Consider the following 12,527-nt stretch of genomic DNA (forward strand, 5'->3'; position numbering starts at 1 on the left):
AAAGAATAAATGTGCTCATTGGCAAATGGACCAATTTGTACATATGGGCCATTAACATTTATAAGAAGATGGGCTTACATCTATCATAACTAAAGCCTCACTGCAATGTTTATTGAAGTATATTACCAAGATTCTGGTCAGTGTCTGATTTTTAAGATATTTGTTGTATATCTTCTTTCAAAAGCAATTTTGCTAAAGAGCGATATATTCCTACCCTTAAGAGTGTGGTCTGCTTTTTAAAAAAACCCATCTTAAAGAATTAAATTTTCACAAATTTTGTGTAATCTATCTCAATGTTCTGCTTTTGTCCATGTTGCTGGCAAATGCCCTGATTCTTTTCTTGATGAATGAAACATTTAGCTGGCCAGCTGGTCCATTTCCAGTAGCATCTTTCGCTATGATGGGTATCATTTCCATGCTCTCTCACCACAATTAAAGTTGTTTCGACAGTCCTCTTTAGCCATGTTCAGGTTTTTTCATAAGCCCTGCTCTTACAATCTCTACTAGCTTTTCAGTGCATTGTGTGGTCAGTAAATGCTTGAATCAATGATTCCAGAAATTATCTAATAATAGCTAATATGTGTGGTATGCTTATTAAAAGTCTAACAACAACCTCTTGAGGGAATTATTCTTATTTTCCATCCTTACAGATGAGGAAACTGAGGGTCAGAAATGTAAATAACTTTCCCAAAGTCTCACAACTAGTAAACTGATGGAACAGATACCTGCCCCTGTCTACCTCTTTGGCCACACCTTCAGTTATATTCCCTTTAGACTTGAGGCTTCCTCAGAACTAGGCCATGCAAAGTTCCCCGAACACACCTCTGGTTCACACTTCTGTGCCTTAGAACCAAGACACATTTTATGTGCATGCAACCTGTGCAGTTGCACAGATCTCACATATATGAGAGCCTTGTGCTTGATTGAATGCTGTGCTATAGTGATCTGGAAGTACTTAATAGTTTTATCTTTGAACATATGTTTTAATAATGAAGTTCAAAAGAACAAAGGGTCATGAGCAAGGAGGATAAATGTGTATGTCCAACTTTGCTTTCAACTCTATTTGTCTACAGGGCAAATAGATACTTTCCTATATTAGCTAACCACATTGGCTAAAAATTATGATGCAGAAGAAAAGGGAAATATAGGGCCCCATAATTCCTTTTTCTTTCTATCTTTTCATTTAGCCTGAATACAGTGTTGGTAGAATGTGTGTGTATCAAGAAGTAAAATAAAAACAGATGAGTTAGGTTTTTGCAACCTTTCCATTCTTCTGATAAGAGTACAGAATATATATGCACATATGATTTAAGAAATACAAAGTTTGTAATTCAGGGACCCCCTACATGAGTTAAATGCTCTTACATGTACATTTAAAACCGGTATTGCCATAAAGATGAGTGATATAACTCATAATTTAAAAAAATTTTTTTTGCTTAGAACAACATTAAATAAATAACCCCCCTGGCAAGTTGAGGGAAGGACCCTGAAAGAAAAGCTCTGTGCTTTATGTAATGTTCCTATATTGTGTTTGCCTTTCTATCTTTCCTACTAACTATAATGTGCTTATAGATAATGTGTTTCCCAGTCGTCAATTATTTATTCATTTAAAAATACAACTGAGTGTCTGCTCTGTGCCAGTCAGTAAGCTTTATTTATTTATTTTCATTCCCAGGAATAAGCAATGTGAAAAGAAACAGACGATAAATAAATATTTTGCAGGCAACCAAATGGGTGAAGTAAATAGGAGTCATAAATGTAGCTGAGTGAAATCTAATCATTATCATGGCCTTGAGTGGAAAGAATACACTTAAAATACAGAAATATATATTCATCTATAATGATTTTTATCAGTTTATCTGTACTTTTCAATTCACTGTCAGAGACTTCAAAGAGGTTTCTGGATGAGTTACCTCACAGTTACCCATGAGTCATCAAGTGGCAAACTTGGAAAAGTGATGGTAGAATCTTGGATGACAATGTCTGCTAGCAGAGAGGGAAGCACTTTCTGTCTTTCACCTCCACTGAGCTCAATATGGGCAAAGGGCTAATGAGAGCAAAACACCCAAAAAGTTATTAATGAGTAAGAAGGGGAGCAAAATTGTTATTAAAAAATGTCCTTAAAAAGTCCCAGAGCAAAACATCAGGCAGTGGAACATGGCTTGAAATGCTGTGATGGAGAACAGTAGATGTAGTAAGCCATATGCATGATCAGAACAGGGACATTTTGTTTTTTTCAGATCAAAGTGTCTAACAGTGGATGTAAAATAGATGTAATGTCTGTGTCCAACAGACATGATGTGGTTTTGAATTTAGGCACTGTAATTATAACCCAGAAGACTCTCTAAGAGTCTTCACGGGAAAATCATCACAGGAAGAAGAGAACAAGTTGCAGCAAAAGTTATAGTGGGGTAGCTGGTCAGTCTACAGTGATGCCGATGCCTGACTGGGGAATCTCTCGTGTGTATTGCTAAAATGTTTACCTGTATCCTGATGTCAAAGGAGTTAACAAAGAGCTTTGAATGGGATAATTAAAGGATTATCTGAGCAAAATGACAGAATTATGAGGTACAGTTTTAGAACTGAAGGAATTGAGATGAGCCAAGTAGATATTTTAGGAGGAACATTTTAATCAGAGGGAACAGTAAGTACAGTTCAGAAACTGCAAAGTGGACCAAGTGGTTGAAATAGGGTGAGTGAAGGTGAGATTTGTAGGCGATAAAAATCATGAAGGTAAATCCAGAGGAATCTGATCTGAGAGGGGCTCATAAATTGGGGGTGGAACTTTGATTTTTATTCTAATTGCAGTGGGAAACCATTGAAGTGCTTTGAATGAATTAATGACATATCAGTTTTCTATTTAAGAAGGATAGATTTGGTTGCTTGGTATAGACTTAAAAGTAGAAGCAGAGAGTTTGGTGAGATGGTAGGACGTAACCCAGCAGAGATGTCATCTAGTCCATTGTACATGATTTGAATTGGAGATGAAACTATGGGCAAAAGGAGACCAATTAGAGAATTTTACAAGAAAAGAACGGACACAAACATCCAACAGAAAGATAATGTATTATGAATCTCTTAGATACAAGACTGGATTCAGTACTAAAATTATAATCTCCATCATAATCCTACAGGGGAAGTTAAGTAGTCCCCTATTACAGAATAGGAACATTGTGATGTAGGGAGGTTAAAGACTGTAACATGGTGGATTTGTTATTCTAAAACCTTCTATCATGACACCTAATTACTGCATCAACAATCAAAGAAAGTGGCAATTATGCTCCTCCAGCTGGGAATAAATTGACAACCAAAAAGTACGAACACCTCAAAAGTTTTGGAAATTCTCATCCATTCTCATGGGAATATCGTCGGGGGTGAGGGGTATAAATCTTTGCATGGGTACATGGAACAAAGATACTCCTGGATTTCCCTATAAATTTCCCCCTACTGAAGTTGGCACTTTTCAACTTCTTAATAGCTCTATGCTTTCAAGAATAGATTAATTATGGGTTTAAGACAACAAACAAACAAATATAAAGGGCATAGCATGGATTATGTGGCTCCAAATTAGGTCTTTTATCTCTTTATAGAACTCTTCCCATTTTATAATTGGATATTTATTGTACTACTTGCTTAAGTTCTTTAAGGACAGGGACTTTGCTTTAACTACAGTTACAACCCTAATTTGTAGTACACTATTTGATATATTTTCAGTACTAATGTGATATTCACTGAATGAAGTAACAGAAGACTATGACAAAATTCACTTGGGTTTCATGAGGTAGCTTGACTTTACCTTTCTTTGGTATTGTCCTTCCTTGTGAAAGAAATTCACATATGGATCCCTTCCCAATATTTTACTATTAAACTTAGACCAATGACAAGAAGAAAACTGAAAGTGCATTTTGAGGACTATGAAGGATAATCTTTCTAGAAACAAATGTAATAAGCTCTTTATGCATATTCCTTTTTATTCTTTAAGTAAATATTAAATTGGCACCATAAGCTTGAGTTCATTTCTATATTCCCCTTACATAAAAGAAGTGAAGCACCATGAGCTTGACCTCTTCATTTCTCTATCCTCTTACATGAACGAGGGCTTGGTTCATAGCCTCACAGGATATTCTTGGTAAATATTTTGTTAAATGAATGAGTAAATCCTGTTAGGATTATGTATTGATTCAAAGCTCTGAAAAATACAAAAGTTGTAAGGTGATAATAGGTTTAAAAAATGCAGCTGCTGTCAGGGGACAAATGTTAGTTTTTATATTGTTCCTTGCCTTCTAATGACAATCGTAGCACTTAAATATTTAGGTACTACTTTGGACCTGCGTGAACTTTGATATGTGAAATTCTCCTAGTTATAAGCAAAAGTTTGAATATAAGTTATTCAGAGAAAGAATAATAGCTGCAATAGAACAGTGTGGGCCTTGCAGAATTTTTTAGTAAAGTGAGAAAAAAAAAAAAAAAAAAAAGCCTTTTCAAAGCCCAGCACTGGCTACTATGTGTTTGACCCACTGTTTCAGCCCGCAATTTCAGATGTTGTGCAAACTCTAATAGAATATAACACCACCAAAAGAATAGTGTTCACTTGCTGAACCTTGCCTCTTGCTGATAGCAAAAAAAAAATTTAGGCTGAGACTTCAGCTTCAAAAGACAAAACATGTGGGTTGCTTCTTAGCAGGAGTGAATCATACACATTTCAATGGAAAAATGGGAAGTCAGAGGTCATAATTGCTGTGGAATACATCTTAAGGAAGAATCAATATCAAAATGATCATTAAAGGTACCATGGAGTTCACAGGGGCCAGAGCAATAACACTTCAGGATGCTGAAAAAGAGGTGAGAGAGGAAAAGTTTTCCTGTGTGCTGGGTAAATGTGCTTTTATTTTTACCTTTGAATATAAAGCACAGTATTCTAAAATGGCAAAAAGTTATTAATAAAAATTAAAAGGGGTATAAAGATACAAATGTTCTCTTATTGAGTAAGATGGTCTTAATAAGTACTCATTACATAATATTCTGTTCTGAAGAACACACTTTCATGATTGAAGTGGATTTTATATGGAGTATTGGATAGTAAATGGGAGGAATTGGATATATCAGTTGAAACTCATGCTTGGTTGGTTGGTGCTACCATTCACTGAGTTAAGGAAAGGCAGGAAAATGAATTGATTCCTGTGAAAGATAAGAGGTTTTGGGGGCATGTTCTGGTTGGGGTATATTGTTTTGTTCATTACCCAATAACCAATGCCCAGCAATGACATGACATCTAGAAGTTTCTAAGTATCTGTTAAATGAATGAATGATGTAAACAGAGCTGTTAAAGGCATAGTTTGAGAGGCTTGGGCTGAAAATATAGATTTGGGAATCGTTAGTACTTAGGTGATAATTCGTGGGAATTTAAAAAGAACACAAAGAGATTATAAGAGCCAATGATAAACTTTTGAATTTATCTATGTTGCAGGCAACAATTTTTTTCTCTGTAGTCCCTAGAGTTGAACAGACACATTTCAAACCTCATTCAAGTTTAGGACTTTTTGAAAACGTTGGCATTGTGAGTAAGAGGATGTGCTTGGATAAAAATGTTGCCATTAAGAATGGAGAATGTGCTTGGAATCTTAGTCTTGTACATTGAAGAAGGATAAGAAAGAGGAAGAAGTAGAACCATAAGGTAAATATTTTGAGTCTCTATTGATAATGTGTGATTATAGCTTTCACAGCTATCTCATTTAATTGCTATATCAACAAAGGAAAGGAAGGCAGACAATAAGCTGGTACTCACCACCTAAGACTGTTCTAATTGGTCACACTTCTTTTCTGATTGGTATGTGCCCGTGCCTTGCTAATTGATAAATATTTTGAGTTTCACCCTGGGAGGCAGTGACCACATTTAATGAGGGAAATGAGGCACAGAGACTGAAAGTCCAAGGTTATAACATTTGTAATTATTTTAGCCTAGATATGAAATTACTGGGCATGTATGTCATCAAGCCAAAAGCAGCCCTTAACTTCTCTCTCTGAGCATTCAATTATTTCTCCCTTCACCAATGGCAGAGAAGAAACTTCTTAATAGAGGGCCAAGAACTCTGTATAAGTAGACGGTGGTCTCTGTCAAGTTCACCTCCTAGGCGAGTCTCTTCTTAGTGGGCCAGTGATTGTTCCTAGTTAGAGCTCCCCACAACATATCATAGGCATTGTTTAGTTCTGTGGAGCCATCTTGTATCCCATCTGGTGCACTCTCTTATGTCAGCCTTTAAGTTACTGAATCTAAAAAGCATGATTAAAACTGGCTTCCTTGTAGTTGCCCTCCAATAGGTATCAAATACATTTTAAACACAGAACTTTCTCACACATTTATTTTATGTAACCAATATCTACAAAGCTGACTTTTGTTGTCTATCCCCTTTGAAGTCTAGAATTAATAAGTTTTAAATGAGTAGATAATCATGAAAGTAGTGTGTCAGCAAAATGCTGAATAGGATAGTTAAATGGGATCTGGAATTACTCCGATGGGGAATGTTCAGAGACAGAGATGACAGCTACTTAAAGGGACTCATTTAGGTAATTTAAATTGCTTGCATATTATCTTCTTTAATAATGAGCAACAAGTTGAAAGCCTAATGGAGCAGGCAAGACTAAATTCCCATTTCTGATGAATCCTTTGATAAATTGGCCCTATGTTTCGTATTCTTAAAAGTAGATAAGCAGACATTTTTTTGGAATTAGTTTTAACAAAACCATTTTGATTAAAATTTTCTTTGTTGAAACTTATCTCAACTTGTAATTAAAGATTTTTTAATAGTTAAAATCAAATAACAGAACACTAGATTTAGAGTCATTTTTCTTTGCAAGAGCTCATAGAGATATCCTTTAAAAATATTTCAGCTGAAATATCAGCTATAATGGCAATAACAGTATCACAAACACAATTTTAATTAACATTGTATTAATTAACAGCACATAGATTAGAATCTAAGAAACTGTATGTCCATGAGTTTATTTGCAGGTGTATTACTGAAAGTTTATCAATATTTTGGTAGTTTTAATTATTTCACAGAGATTTAGAATCTACTCATTAGAGTCTGATGAGCACAGGGACTATTTGGATAAAGTGTGAGTTATATCCTGAAAATATCTCTAACATCAGTTCCAGTTGTGGCCTATAAATAGTATCAACCTATCTCCCTCCCCTTCCACATCTGATTATTCTGAGGACCAATATATTTTACTAAGTAAATGATTTTGTATTTTCTTTCTCCTCTTGAACTTCATCGGTTTAATCCAAGGTCTTATGTTCTCACTCTGTTATCAGAATTACTTCTTTTGCAAATATATTTTGTTTGTTTCTGACACTCAGCATTCCATTTCTCATTTTTTTGGCCTTTTTAACAAGGGCACCAAATTCCCCTAGCTACAATGATTTTTTTTCCAGTGGATATTTAGCCAGTCCTGGCCAATCAAAGTCTCCCTGCTCCCCACTCCCATCGCTCAGCGCAGCAATTTGTTCAGGGATGGGACTGTCACTGAAATTGGTGCAATCAGACTGAACCTTGGGTTGTGTAGTCTAGTTACAGAGAAGAGGCACTCTCATCCTGCACAGAGTAGAACTTGGGAGGATGTGGCCCTGGAGCAGCTGGTAGCTGTCTATCCACTTGAAAGAGCTACGGAAAATGGACACTTTCCTTTTGGATTAGAACTTGAATATAGCTAGAGGTCTCTGGCAGCTTTCTTGCCACCAGGTGGAGCCTGAGCTAAAACCATCATGAAGGATAGCAGAGATGTCAGACAGAATGAGTCCTGGGAACCCAGTGTGAACTCAGTAACTGTTTCATGAAGTTACCCTCATGAAACAATTTTACTTGAGATTTCTGTAGCTTGTGACCAATGGATACTAACTGATCCATCTTTAGTCAAAAGTGCAGACTCCATATCACAATGTTCAAGTCGCTTCACAATGAGCATTTGATTACTCTCTTCAGTGTCATCAGTCACTCTGTTGCACAGCCATAAGGGTTCACTGCCAGACAGGCTGAACGTCTCACCATTTGCCCATCCTTTCATATTTTGCCTTTGTGTACGTGGTAAATTGCCACTCATTTTTTGACCAGCTCAAATACACCTTTTCCAATAATATTTCCTCTAACTCTCCAAGGAGGAATTATCTGTTCTCTTGATTCTCGAATGATTTTGCTCATATTTTGGTTACTCTATATAGTAAGAAAAATTGTTTCTTTATTACTCACTCTCACAACTTTTCCGATACCAAATATGGGTAGGGATTCCCACACCAACCAATTCTCAGCTGACACCTGTAGTGGCCTGCAATTTAACTCACTTCTTACACTAACTACCTGGAGTTATTAGCACAGACCCCACATAAACTACACTCATTTCTCTCACTAGTCACAAGTCCGGAGCCTCCCGTACTGACAAGCTATTAAACAGGGGTTCTCACAATCCTCTCTTTGGGTTTGATAATTTGCTAGAATGGTTCACAGAACTCAGGAAAACGGTGACTTAATGAAACTGCCATAAAAAAAGCTTAAACAACAGGGTTAAGAGAGCTCCCAAGCTGTTGAACACATAGAGGTACTGTGAGGGTGGCATGCCCAGAGAGGGTATGGAAGCTCCGTGCACTCTCCCTACCACATCTTACCCTATGCATCTCTGTCATTTGCCTGTGTCCTTTATAACACAATAGCATATGCATTGTATTGTATTTATGAACTGGAAACTGTGTGTGATTAAAGACACTGGAAGTTACAGCAATGGTATCGGAGTAGCAAGAAGAAAAGTCACTGAGTCTCTAATAATCTGTTGACAGTTTTAGACCTGAGAACATTTTGTGAATTAGGTTAAATGTGCTAACATTTTGAAGAAACTGGAGGATTAACTTTTAAGCTCATTAGATCTGCAAATGGCTAAGAAATAATGCCTAGCTACTAAAAATAGATCAATTTCTTTTTCCCGAAGACTTCAAATGGCATGTTTATTAAGTCTGCACTTAGATTTTTTTTCCTTCAATTTTCATTTATGTTTATCTGGTTTTTGCCTTCTTTAAAACATTTCTGAAGTTGCCTGAACACAATGCAGAAATGTTGGCAAATGCACACTCACACCTGTAATTTCCTACCTTTGAAACAAATATTAAAATGGTGTTCATGTTTGATTGAGATACCTCTGGCTGGGGCTCAGAGTATGGCTATTCTCTCCAAATTGTTTCAATTTTTCATAACTAGGAATTTGGAGAAGTTAACAGACCTAAATTTAGGTAATAAGTTGTACTGTTAGTTAGGAATGGTAGTAGACTATGTGAATGATGACTTACAAAGGTCACAAGTGAAAATTAAGGGGCATGTGAAATGAACTTAAACTGAAAGCAGTTTCACAGGGAAATAGATACTGTACATACCACACATTTCTATTTATACTTACAGTTCTACTCATTTAAAATCAATGCCTTCTTTAAAAAAAATAATTGAAAACAGTGTTTATCTAACAAGGTTGCTGGCACAGTACTTTCTAAAGCAAGAATTATTGATTTGTATTATGTATTTAAGTAGTAGGAAAACCTTTAAACTGCAGATTAAGACAGTTTTAACCCAGAATTCTTTTCTCCTGAATTGTACTATTTAGAATAAATTTTAGCTATATTCTCTACGTGTTATGTGAAACAATACTCCACTGGACTAATTCTTTCTTTGGGGGTAGGGGATAGCAAAGGATGTTTAGGCTTGTTTTTTTGGTATCAGCCATATGGGTGCAAATACATAAATTAAAGTCAGGTGTGGTTGGCTGTGGTGACTGATGCCAGTAATCTCAGTGCTTTGGGAGGCTGAGGCAGAAGGATTGCTAGAGGCCAGAAGTTTGAGATATGCCTAGGCAACAAAACTAGACCCTCTGTCTTTACAAAAAAGAAAAAAAAAATAGCTGGTGGCTATGGTATGTGTGTGTAGTCCCAGCTACACGGGAGCTAGAGGCTGCAGTGAGTTATTAATATGATTGTGCTACTGTGCTCCAGCTTGGGTGGCAGAGCAAGACTGTCTCTAAAAATTAAGACTCCGTCTCTAAAATTTATAATAATTAATTTTTTAAAAGTCAGGAACATAATAAGCAGGTTGTTGTGACATCCCTTTTTCCCTTTGGCACAGCCTTCCCACGGACACCCTTCCCTGCTGCTTCCGTCAAAATCTTGGAGTGTGGGAGTCAGGAGTCACTTCTTGGCAGCTTCTCCCTGGGCTGCCAAATCTGCCTCTTTCTGATCAGCCGGAAATGGGGCTTGCTCCTTCTGGAAAGCTGCCAGTATTAATGAAATCGTGTTTGACTTTTATGGTTTTGTTCCTTTACTTGAGACTCAAGACAAATTTGAGATAGTGATCTCCTCTCTTTTTTCCCCTACACATTTCCCATGCTACAGCCATGCCTGTATAATCCAGTTTAGTTTGAAGAGAGAGCATATACCTTTATAACAAAATAGCATATGCATTGTTTTTCCAACAAAAAGGAAAATAAAGGACACAGGCAAATGATGTATACATGTTTATTTTCTTGTTAAATGGATAGGATTTCTAGTTAAGTAGATAAATGATTGCATAAATGTATGAATGAAATAAAGGTTACACAACAATGAAAGTTATGTCAGTAAAAGAACTGCAGTACTGATAAATGGTTCTCCCAAATTGCTCTTTTGGTAAGGGAAAAATTTAACCCTAACTGACTGCAGATGTCTCCCTGCAACTCAGCCTTTGACACAGATCCTGAATGAACCACATGATGAGCTTTAAATAGTCTGCTTAAATTGATTAAGATGGTAAGTGTTTGCTGGCTTTTCCGAGAAGATTATAAATTATTTTTAGAAAAACACAGAAATTAGGTTGAGAAAGAGAGAGAGATGCTTCAGTTGGGCAAAGCTCTTTGGAGAAGTACATTAGAAAAATATATGTGATGAGGCCCATCTTCCCTGTGTGACTACAACAGTGGTTATATCTGGATAGCATAATTTCACATAGGTTTATTTTCTTCCTTTTTGTTTTCATATTTTATTAGATTTCTATGTTTTGCTTTTGCAATCAATGAAAAATAAAATTGAAATAAATATCTGCTGTTTGGTAAATAGTTATGAACAAAGATCTCATGGTTAAGGAAATCCTGTTCTATATTTAGAATACTCTCTTAGTTTCAACTACAGAAATGACAATAGACAGGGTTAAGAAGAAAAAAATTTGGAGTATTTGACTTGAATAAGTAACATTTACTTTTGATATAAATTAAGTATAAATTACTAAAGTAAATCATTTCCCATTTAGTTATGACTCTAGGAGATAAAGGTTTAGGGCAGAGTTTCCCAAATTATGTTCAATAGATTATCAATATTCTGAAAGTTTGCTAGTAGGCATTCCTTAAAACTAGGATTCTATAATCACACGAGTTTTAGAAACTGGAACTTAATTGAACTTAAACAAAACCAAACAGGCTTATTTTACAGCTAGTTTCTCAGAGCCATTTCATGTAATAATATGCCTTATGATTCTCCAGGAGGAGATATGATGTGTACAGTTCCCTAAAGCTCTTTCACTAAGAACTTGTCTTACCCAGAATTTTCATTAACACATGGCATAATACAAGTTGTGGAAAAAAATATAATGGAAGGTTTCTGCTGCTGCATTCAAGTAGGACCTAATCCTGTGCAATGGTTGCTCGTTTCCAATTTTGCTTTCACATGGTTTTGGTTCACTTTTTACCATTACTTCACATACTCAAGCATAAAATTATTTTTCCTGTTTTCCATTTATATCTGGGAGGGAGAAACAAGACACTTTTTAACTTTTTTACAGATAGGATATGTTGTTATGAATTGTACTTTCTCATAAGACGACACACCCAGATAATTTGGTTTTTTCTTTTTTTTTCTGAGATGGAGTTTCGCTCTTGTTGCCCAGGCTGGAGTGCAATGGTGCAATCTCAGCTTACTCCAACCTCTGCCTCCCGGGTTCAAGCAATCCTCCTACCTTAGCTTCCTATGTAGCTGGGACTACAGGCATGCACCACCACACCCGGCTAATTTTTTTGTATTTTAAGTAGACACGGGGTTTCTCCATGTTGGTCAGTCTGGTCTCAAACTTCTGACCTCAGGTGATCTGCCCACCTTGGCCCCCACAAGTACTGGGATTACAGGTGTAAGCCACTGCACCTGGCCCACTTATTATCATATGATAACCATAAAGAAGACTTTAATGGATACCTGTGTAAGCACCAGATCTTAGAAACAAAACATTACAGTCGAGGTGAATTCTCTAGTCCTCTCCTGATTCTCACCCATTAACTCCAAAAGTTGGCATCTGTTGAATTTGAATACTTTAAATACATATCTTTATATTTCTAAGACATGAGTGAATGGTATGGGTGGTATTTAAGGCTTACAATGAATTAAACCTTAATTATAATGACTTATGTCTTATAAATTATAATGACTTATAAATTATTTATCAATATTCCATTGGTTCCTGAGAAACATCTCTTTTCCA

The sequence above is a fragment of the Theropithecus gelada genome, chromosome 11 (genome assembly GCF_003255815.1).
Source record: "Theropithecus gelada isolate Dixy chromosome 11, Tgel_1.0, whole genome shotgun sequence".
Classification (NCBI taxonomy): domain Eukaryota; kingdom Metazoa; phylum Chordata; class Mammalia; order Primates; family Cercopithecidae; genus Theropithecus; species Theropithecus gelada.